This window comes from Archocentrus centrarchus, chromosome 14 (genome assembly GCF_007364275.1).
Source record: "Archocentrus centrarchus isolate MPI-CPG fArcCen1 chromosome 14, fArcCen1, whole genome shotgun sequence".
NCBI lineage: Eukaryota > Metazoa > Chordata > Actinopteri > Cichliformes > Cichlidae > Archocentrus > Archocentrus centrarchus.
In genome coordinates, this window is record NC_044359.1 from 15,985,182 (window position 1) to 15,995,569 (window position 10,388).

The window sequence follows — 10,388 nt, forward strand, 5'->3', positions numbered from 1 at the left end:
TTTGACCTGAAAGAAAGGCAACAGTAAGCAGTCATTACAACCAAGGTATGCAGAAGAGCATTTGTGAGTGCACGATATAGTGAACCTTGAAGCAGATGGACTACAGCAATAGAAGACCACACCAAGTTCCACTGCTGAAAACAAGAAACTGAGGTTACAGTTTGCAGAGGAAGGAAAAAAAGGAAGGACACACACATCCCAGTAGAAATGAAGGCTGGGTGCTGGGCCAAAAAATATATAACCAAGAAACAGAAAAAAGGGTCCGCACACCGGCAAAGCTCCTGAATAATGTTTAATCTAAACAAGCCTTGACAGCGAGTGACGTTTCGGGCCACAAATTGCCCTTCTTCAGACTTAACCAAACAATGCAGGACTAATTGTATATATACACAATACTACATCATGTGATGGCTGCCTTCCAATCAGAAAAGAGGAAGGCAAAAGGCAAACGTGTATACAATCAACCATCAACGTGAAAGAAAATGTTTCAAATATACAATAAATATTTAAACAATCCAGCTAATCATGTATATAAATATATACACACGTATATATAGAAAATACTGAGAATATGGAAAAGTGCTAAATGTCCTGCATTTCTGAAAAGATTTGTAAATATAAAAAGATTAAAATATATACAATCAAAAAAGCACAGGAAAAAACAGTGCAAAATAACACAGTCAAAAAAATAAATGGGCAATAGACAATCTGAGTATAGGAATGGCAAAAATGGAGAACCAATAAAAACCTTTTAGTAAGAGCTTGCCTCCCCAGTCCAAAACCTTCTCATTTTCTAACACAGATTCCTTCCGGTAACTATTGCTGTGGCCATTGCACAAGCCAGACATAATGTATCTACTCTCACCTATTGTGGGATCGAAGTTGTTAAATCCCATTGTCATGGTGGCGACATCAATTCCTCTCTATTAAAAAGAGAGGCTTTTTGGATCTTTACCCTGAACACATTAGCTCCTCATGGCCTTAATGACGAATTTGATTTGAGACCTTTTGTATAAACTTTTATTGGTTCTCCATTTTTCCCATTCCTATACTCAGATTGTCTATTGCCCATTTATTTTTTTGACTGTTATTTTGCACTGTTTTTTTTTTCCTGTGTTTTTTTGATTGTATATATTGTAATCTTTTTATATTAACAACTATTTTCAGAATTGCAGGACATTTAGCACTTTTCCATATTCTCAGTATTTTCTATATATACTTGTGTGTGTATATGTTTATATGCATGATTAGCTGGATTGTTTAAATATTTATTGTATATTTGAAATATTTATTGTGTATTTGTAATATATTTGAATATTTATATAATTTTCTTTCACATTGATTGTTGATTGTATACACAGTTGCCTTTTGCCTTCCTCTTTTCTGATTGGAAGGCAGCCATCACATGACATAGTATTGTGCATATATACAATTAGTCCTGCATTGTTTGGTTGAGTCTGAAGAAGGGCAATTTGTGGCCTGAAACGTCACTTGCTGTCAAGGTTTGTTTAGATTAAACATTATTCAGGAGCTTTGCCGGTGTCCGGACCCTTTTCTCTGTTTCTACAGTTTGGACATTAGAATATTAGACAAAACATTGGCTGAAACCATGGCTCCATCCTGCCATCTATTAACAGTTTAAGCTGCCGGTGGTGCAGTGGTGTGGGAGATACTATTTTGACACAATTTGGGCCCCTCTTAACATTTCTTAAAGATGTCTCACCTCTCATTTGAAAGGCTTTCAGCTTGTTTCATTTCGTGTGCTTGGAAGAGGGAAATGGTGGAGGAGTCTACAGCTTTTGAGAAGTGAAGAAATAAGATCTGTTTACATGAGGGGTGGTTGTAGCTCAGAAGGTAGAACAGGTCACCTACCAACCAGGAGGTTTGTGGTTCACTCCCTGGCTGCTTCAGTCTGCAAAGTATCCTTGGGCAAGACACTGAACCCCAAGTTCCTCTTCAGTGCATTCAAATGTGAGTGTTAAGGCTTGTATGAATGGGTGTAAATGTGTGAATGAGGCATGTTGTTTAAAGCACTTTGAGTGCTCAAGTAGAGTAGAAAAATTTTATATAAGAACCAGGCCCATTTACTTAATCTCTTGAACAGAAGTGGCTGCAGTTCAAAAAGACATAACTAGCTTTCCTTGTTGTGCATGTATCACTTTGTGCTCCACCTGCTCCTATGCCCTAACACCACACTACACTGGCACAGGTTCCACAGATACAGTGACACGTGCATGGGCAAATACCTACATATTGTCAAATGCTCATTTATACACACACACACACACACTTGCATACGCACACTCAATTTCCCCTTCCCAACCTCCAACAGCTGCGACAACAGGAGGTCAGAGGAGTAAAATAAATTAACAACATCTGCAGACTGCAGATTAATGGGAGAAATCAACTGTAAATTAGGCACGGAGCTTATTCATCTGCTCATTCATGCTCTAAAGACTGTGTGTGTGTGAGGGGGAGCACGAGATGCAAAGTCACATCATGTAAGGACACAGCCCGTGTATTGTCTGGAATATTTTTCATGTCTATTTTGCAGAGGACTTTCAAATGTCTTAAAGTCTTAATGTTTACTTTTTCATAAAAATGGACATTTTTCTCTCATAACTGTTTAAATTGGTTATACTAAGAGTGTCCTTGCTCACAGGATGCTTACATGTGGTGTACAGTTTGACCCAGTTAGACTCAGTCAGAATCATTACCTGGGCAATTATTTATACAGGTATGATAACAGTATTAGAAAAAAGAAATGGATGACCCTGAATAAGATGATTAAAGTTAATATAAACTTGAAATAAACCTAAACTACAACCTTGTTACCATTAGTACAGAACATTCGGCTGTTCTGAGACAAGCTCTCCTTTCCCTCTGTGCGATATCAAGCCAAGCTTTTTGGCTTGAGTGGCTGGCCTCTGTTTCACCTCTCCGTCTGGTGAGGCCTCAGTCAGGAAGGAAATTAAAGAAGTTGTAGATCTGGGAATTCTGCTTTTAAGTTAGTGTTTCAAACTTTACTGAATGTGTGTCATGTTCACAACACAGTGTCCATATGTATTATGTAAGAACTGAGAACAAGTAACCCATTTAGTCATATTAAGACTGTCAATGACCGATTAATAAAAAAAAAATCATAAATGAGCATGTTAAAATTTGAATAAAATTTATTAAAAAAAAAAAACCAAAATAATCATAAATACCACACTATGCAAGCAGATGCCAGGTATCATAAACTGACTTTTGGGTGGTGAAATGAGCAAAATAAAGAACTGAACTGAAAGAACTGAAGACAAACTAAAATTCAGAGAAAATGGAGGAACCAATGATGCCCACAGAGCTCCCTGCAGAGAAAGGAGGAAGACTTTTGTACATACAGGGTCACCACACAGCCTGTAAACAGTAGGTTTGAAATCTAACTTTAATGTAAATAAAATGGACTCATTCAGTTAGGTCAAGGCTCATTCTGAGCACCAACTCTCCACATTAATAGGAGAATTTAATTCTACATCGACATGTATGTTATAAATAATGAAGAAATAAGCTCTCACTGAGTAGCTAAGTGAAAGGGAAAACGTTACACATAATAAATATTTGCCATAAAATGAGAACATTTTGGATGAGCCAGTCACTTATTTCCAGGATATACTCGGCTACACTAACTTTTCTTTTTATGTTCCAGCATTTTTGCTGTGAAGCATTTTGTGCTATTTATCTTGAAATGTGTTATATAAATAAAATTTTATCTAAGTTGACAGTTGGATATTTTTTTCAGTGAGACTGATGTATTCAAATGATACATTCCAGTTATACAGTATATTGTAAATAAAGAAACTTTTAAAAAGTTATTTTGAATTCTTCTCTGTTTGTATGTCTTATTAATATGTCCTATAAAGATTATACCCGAATAAGCTCATTAAAATATTAAAAACTGAATTACAGTGGCACAGTACTATGTTGGAAAATTGCATCTCATCTAATTCTGCCTTTCACCTCTCATTTAAACTTCCAAGAAGTCAAAAACTGACAATAAAAGACTTGATAACTGGAATAGTGCAGTGACTCAGCCTTTCTATTAAACCTTCAACATAAAGAATTGAAATCTGCTTTGCACATCTGACATATTAGCATATTGAAAAAGTGCAATTGTTACGCTTATATCAGGAAATTTAGCATCATATGTATGCAAATCCATCAGTAAACTTGTAAAACTTGATTGAGTGCGCTCTGTCCCAGAGTAATGCATATCCAAATGCAGTCATTTGTCCAGTTTTATTGATTCTGCTGCAGCACCTAGAGTCTTTATTAGTTGGCATATAATTTTCCCCTTGGCTTGGTCTGTGAAAATGAGCTACAAGCTTAGCAATGGCCCATGGCCAGGCACTGCCTTCATGAAGAATAGGCAAGTAGCGAAGGGCCAAGCCATTACCATATCACAAACTGTGCTTGATGAGATCATTTTAAATTGAACACTATAAGACTTTTTTTTTTTTTGTCAGCCAAATGAAAACATGAGAATTTGGAAAGGTAGGCTGAATGCAAGGATAAATAATCAAACAAATACATTAGCTTGTTTACTTATAATATTTTAGGAATTTATAACAAGCTACAAATGGAAATACTGTATATACGTCCATTCATATCAGCAGTTCAACCTACATGCAGGGCCAATTATATTTGTGGCTTCTTTTATGACAGGTACGATAAAAACAGAGACAAATCAGGCTGGAATCAGTGGAATCCAACCACTCAACATCTCAGCACGAGTCTCCACTTTAATACAGTGTTTAGCAGACAGTGTACTATCAGCATTAAATTGACTGGTGACAGCATGTAAGCCAATATCCATTTCAGTGATGTCCAAAAGCACGCCATCATTGGCAATAATTACAACAGTAGGTCCTTTGAATGAAACAGGTGAAGGCCAAGCTAATTACATGGAGCCTGAACATATTGATCCAGTGGGACAAGCTTTTTAATTATTGGCCTCATGCTGATAAAGTGTACATGGCCACTGAAGGCAATCTGTCAATTACATTTCAGCCCATATGCTGTACTTGGACAGGTTTGCTCCTGCAGCAGAAGTCTCCTTTCAAAGGTCGTCAGTTCCATACTTCAGTCTTGAGTTGAATGTCATGTTGTTTTAAATCTCCTCTTTTTTATTGCAGTGAAGAGATTCCCCCATTTCATCTGCTAATGTGAATATAAGGAGAGGAGTAGTGGGAAACTTTTGTCCTTCAAGCAGCAAGCTGAAAAGATTTAAATTATTTCACATAAAAATGCATGTAAGAAGTGTTCTGCCTTCTTACTCAGTGCCGTTCTGACCTTTATTAAATTTGGTCTGCTATTGCTCTCTTTCTGACAGTGCTGCTCATTATTCGTCTTGCCTAACTTTGCCCTCATTTTTCAGTGCCATGCACTTTCAAATCAAGTTTCCTTTGAATGAATTGTTTGATGCTAATAAGCCACCAGAAGACTTTGATGAAAAGGAGGAACCAGAGTAACTTTGTATTCCCTCTGAGCACAAAACTAATTCCCCTTTAATTGACAGCTTTCAGCTTAAATGTTGCTCATTTAATAACTTGATATATATGTTATTTTTTTAAAAACAGCATAGTTTAAGATTTTATTCTGTTTCTGAGATATTATGACAACAGATAACTGCACAGTACAAATTGGTTTATGTTTCACGACTTTACTTTCATTTTCCACCATTATCAATGTAGAAATGTACTGATACTGTACAGGTTTGTCATGTCAACCATGATGAACAACAAATAATGTTTTCTTTGTTCAATTGTGCGGTGTTTTTACATTTAAGCACGCAAATAATTTACCTGCTTCACTTGACTATTTTAAGTGTCTCATACGATCTCATTCTTCAATCAAGGCTGAGAAGAGAGGTGATGATCAGCAAGCAGTAGTACGGCTTTATGTTGAGAAAGAGCACCACAGATGCAATGGTTGCTCTGAGAGAGTTGTTGGAGAAGTATAAGGTCAGATGGAGTTACACTGTGTCTTTGTGGATATAAAGAAAGAATATAATAGGGTGCCAAGAGAAGAACTGTGGTGCTGCAATGAGAAAGTCGGGAGCGACAGAAATGTGTGAGGTTGGTGCAGGACATGTATGAGGACAGCAAGACAGTGGTGAGGTCTGTGGTAGGAGTGACAGATGGGTTCAAGGTGAGGGTGGGATTACATTAGGGATCTGCTCTGAGCCCCTTCTTGTTTGCAATGTGATGAACAAGCTGACAGATGAGGTCAGACAGGAGTCTCTGTGGACTACAGTGTTCACAGATGACATTGTGATCTCCAGTGAGAGTAGGGAGGTGCAAGAGAGCCTGGAGAGGTGGAGGTATACACTGGAGAGAAGAGGAATGAAAATCAGTAGAAGCAAGACAGAATGTCTGTGTGAATTCAATTCAATTATATTTATATAGCACCTAATCACAACAAACACTCGCCTCAAGGAGCTTTATATTGTAAGGTAAAGACCCTACAATAATTACAGTGAAAACCCCAACAAATCATATGAGTTGTTATGAGCAAGCACATGGCAACAGTGGGAAGGAAAAACTCCCTTTTAACAGGAAGAAACCTCTGGCAGAACCAGGCCATCTACCACAGTCAGTTAGGGTGAGGGGAGGGAGACAGGACAAAAGACGTGTTGTGGAAGAGAGCCAGAGATTAGAATAATAATAACTAATAATTAAATGCAGAGTGGCGTATAAATTGAGTGAAAAGTGTTGAATGAAAAAAAATAGTGCATCATGGGAACCCCCCCCAGCAGCTTAGGCCTATTGCAGCATAACTGAGGGAGGGTTCAGGGTCACCTGATCCAGCCCTAACTATAAGCTTGATCAAAAAGGAAAGTTTTTAGCATAATCCAAAAGCTGAAGGCTCTGCCTCCCATTCTACTCTTAAGTTTCTTAGGAACCACAAGTAAGCCAGCAGTCTGAGAGCAAAATGTTCTATTGGGGTAATATGGTACTATGAGGTCTTTAAGATAAGATGGGGCTTGATTATTCAAGACCTTGTATGTAAGAAGGAGGATTTTAAATTCAATTCTTGATTTAACAGGGAGCCAATGAAGCAAAGCCAATATGGGAGAGGGAGGCAGGTGTAACAGTGAAGCTGCAAGGAGTAAAGTTAGTGAAGGTAGATGAGTTAAATACCTGAGGTTAACCATCCAAAGCAACAGGAAATGCAGAAGGGAGGTGCAGGCAGAGTGGAGTGGGTGGAGATGCATATCAAGGGTGATTTGTGACAGAAGGATAGCTGCAAGAGTGGAAGGGAATGTTTACAAGATGGTAGTGAGACCCGCTACGATGTATGGTTTGGAGACAGTACCACTAATATGAATACAGGAGGCGGAGCTGGAGGTGTCAGAGTTGAAGATGTGAAGATCTTCATTGGGAGTGACCAGAATGAACAAAATTCGCAATGAGTATATCAGAGGGGCACCTCAGGTTGTGCACTTTGGAAACAAAGAGAGGCAAGGCTGAGATGGTTTGGGCGTGTGCAGAGGAGGGATAGTGGATATATTGGGCAAAGGATGCTGAATATTAATTGGCAGGAGGAAAAGAGGAAGACCACAGAGAAGGTTTATGGATGTAGTGAAGTAGGATGTGCAGAGGGTTGGTGTGACAGAAGAGGATGCTGGGGATAGAGTGAGATAGAGGCAGAGTGTGGTGACCCCTAAAGGGAGCAACTGAAAGAAGAAGATGCAAACTCATTCTTCCCTGAACTTATGAGAAATAGCAGTCCAGTGCCCAAGGTTTAATAAGCTTACATGCCCAACAACCTACATAAACACAATTATATACTTTGGTAACCTGAATTACTGGTGCATCAGAAGAACATTGAGACCATAGTTAATTTCATCAGCTATTTTTAAATGGTTGCAATAACACAAGAAATGGTCATTCAAAATTATGTTTGCTCAAAGATGCTTGAATATGTACAGCAAGAGTCAAGCTTTTCTTTCTTTTTTTAATCAATGTGACAGCATTTAAGTCCTTTGAATGTCTGCTATTTGGCATAGTATGCTGTTGATGCTTTCTTCTGTTACATTAGTGGTGTCTCCTTTACAAATGCAGCTGTCTGGGGTATGTGTTTTATCTGTTTGACTGAGTGCATATGTGATCAAACATGTCTGAGCATCCTGTAGTGTGCCATATGTGTTTATTCAAGTGAAATGGAAATTATATGCATATGTGCATGTCTAGGAGGACCTTGCCCATGTCTCAGCAGGCCATTGGTACACTGGCTCCGGTCTCTGGCATCTGTCTCTCTGTATGTCCCTGTTTCCAGTGACAAGGTGGTTCCTTGTGTCATATCATTGTAATGCCTCAGTGCTCTGACACCGGTCTTCTGTCTCACCTGTGCACACTGAGACTTTGTAGATCTCCCTAAAGAAGGAAAGTGCTCCAGAGATTTAAAAAAAAAAAAAAAAAAAAAGAGTGCCTATTTTTGCACCAAACCTGGGAGATGTTGAATGCGCGTCTGCAGGCATGCATGTGCGAATTTACATGGTTGAATGTGTGTGCTGTCTCCTGTATCATCGCTCCAGTATTTTGGTATAGCTGTCTCCAAAGCTCACAGCTCACAGTGGGATAAGCCACAAAAGAAAGGAATTCACTTCTATTTCTATATTATCTTCCCCAAGGGCATACTGATATAATGAATACATCATTCTGTTATCTGGAGTGAGCAGTACACTTGCCAGCTGGACTTAAATGATTTCAGGGAAGTTTCACATTAAAAAACGTGTACAGTCCTCCTTATGTACTTAAGTAGTTTAGCAGTCTGTGGAATTTCTTCTAAGGAGCAGCACTATGTCAAGGTGATCTTGAATGTTTGTGTGCAGGTGTACATGATGAGACAAAAAGTTTAATTTTTTTTGAAAATAGAGTCATATCAAGGCGGATTTACTAATAAAACAGCTGATGGGTTAGCTCATTCTTTGCCCAGACAAAGGTGTGACTTAGGTCTTCTCCTCAAGTTTCTATAAAAGTGGATTCAGGGAAGAAGGCATTAGAGATTTACTGAATTTGCATGTGCATGTGATGGTCCCCTGCAGTGCACATTCAAGCTTGTACATCTTCCCAGAAAAAAGAAAGAAAAAAAGAGATCATGATCCCAGCCCATACATTTTTTTAGCTTTCAGTTCATATTCAGTTCTAATTTCGCTCACTGATTCACAAGATCAAAATACTGCAACCTCTTCTTTATATGGTCAGTTTACTATGAAATTGTTTATTTCTCTACCTCTGCAGACTTTTCTGCAAAATGCAGACCTAATATTGTGACACAGAATTTCTATTTACATGCAAATTAAACTTTGACAAAAGCTTTTAAAAGCAAAATAGTCATCTGGTAGGGAGAGGCAGCACATGATGGGGTAAACCTCTGAGAAACTGGCCCTCTGGGAGTGAAAGGACTAGAGACTAGGACACGAGGTAATTCATCAGTGACTGAGAATGCTCTGATCCGCAGCAGCCACCAGCATGTTAATGTTCTTCTCTTGACTGGATGTGTCACTCTTCTTCCTGATGTTAGTGCATGAGGGTGCCAGTTTAATCTCATATAACAGATGTTGGAGGATGACTATAGAATATTACTTTTCTTGTGGCACTGATGTACAAAGTTACCACTTGAATCATCAGTGTTACAGTGGAATGTCTTACTATTTGGCTAATCACAACCTTTAGCTAAAACCAACGTGAACATGTGAATTCTGAAACAAGAATCTGTTTGAGTCAAGTTGAAGTTGAGTCTTAAAACTCAACATTCAGACAATGAATGCAATGAATGCTAAGATTAAAATGTTCACAATGCCAGACAGAGAAAAGCAGAAGAAAACACTAAACCCACAGTTATACAACATCAGTGAGAATTATATATTTCAGCATAATAATGTTGGTTTTCAGGCTGCGGGAAAGGCAATCCATGACTGATAGGCTTCCATTGTTTTTTTCACTATCCAGATGTGAAGCAGTTGTCAATCAGATGCTTGCCAGATGGTACTGCATGGTGGATCAAAATCTTATGGTAGTTTTATGCACTCATAATTCCATCAAGACCTACACCACTAGCTCAAATGCAGCTCCAAACCATGGAAAAACCTCAGCCATGTTTAAAAGAAGGCTGTAGACACTTACTGTTGTACCTCCTGACCTCTTCCATACTTACTGATGTCAATTAGAACCAGAAATTTCAAATTTGGAATCATCACTCCATAGGACCCATTGCCACCGATTTTCAGTCCAGATCTTGTGAGACTTGCCATACATCAGCCTTTTCTTCACATTTCCCTTCCTTAAGAATGGACAGTCACTATTCCACTGAGACCATTTCTGATGAGGCTTTGGTGAACAGTA